Below are 288 nucleotides of genomic sequence, written 5' to 3'. Positions count from 1 at the left end.
TCTAAAAGAAGAGGATATCCTTTTCCTCGTTATATAATAATCATGTTTAAATATTACAAAAGAAAATGAAATTCGAAATTATATTGCAAAGAGGCGAAAAAGGAATGGAGAGCGCTTCCTCGTCGAGTCGTTTTGCATTTATTCTCGGTAGAATCCGGACGTAGAAACCGGCAAGCTAGCAACCAGTCACAATCAGCAATCTCTCAAGCAGTCAAGTCCGTTTGCGGCTGTTCCAGATTGCGTCCTTGCCGGGTGCAACGGCATGCGTGCCGATATATATAACGGGTG

The sequence above is a fragment of the Apis dorsata genome, unplaced genomic scaffold (assembly GCF_000469605.1).
Source record: "Apis dorsata unplaced genomic scaffold, Apis dorsata 1.3 scaffold_137, whole genome shotgun sequence".
NCBI lineage: Eukaryota > Metazoa > Arthropoda > Insecta > Hymenoptera > Apidae > Apis > Apis dorsata.
This window is presented reverse-complemented; position numbering follows the sequence as displayed.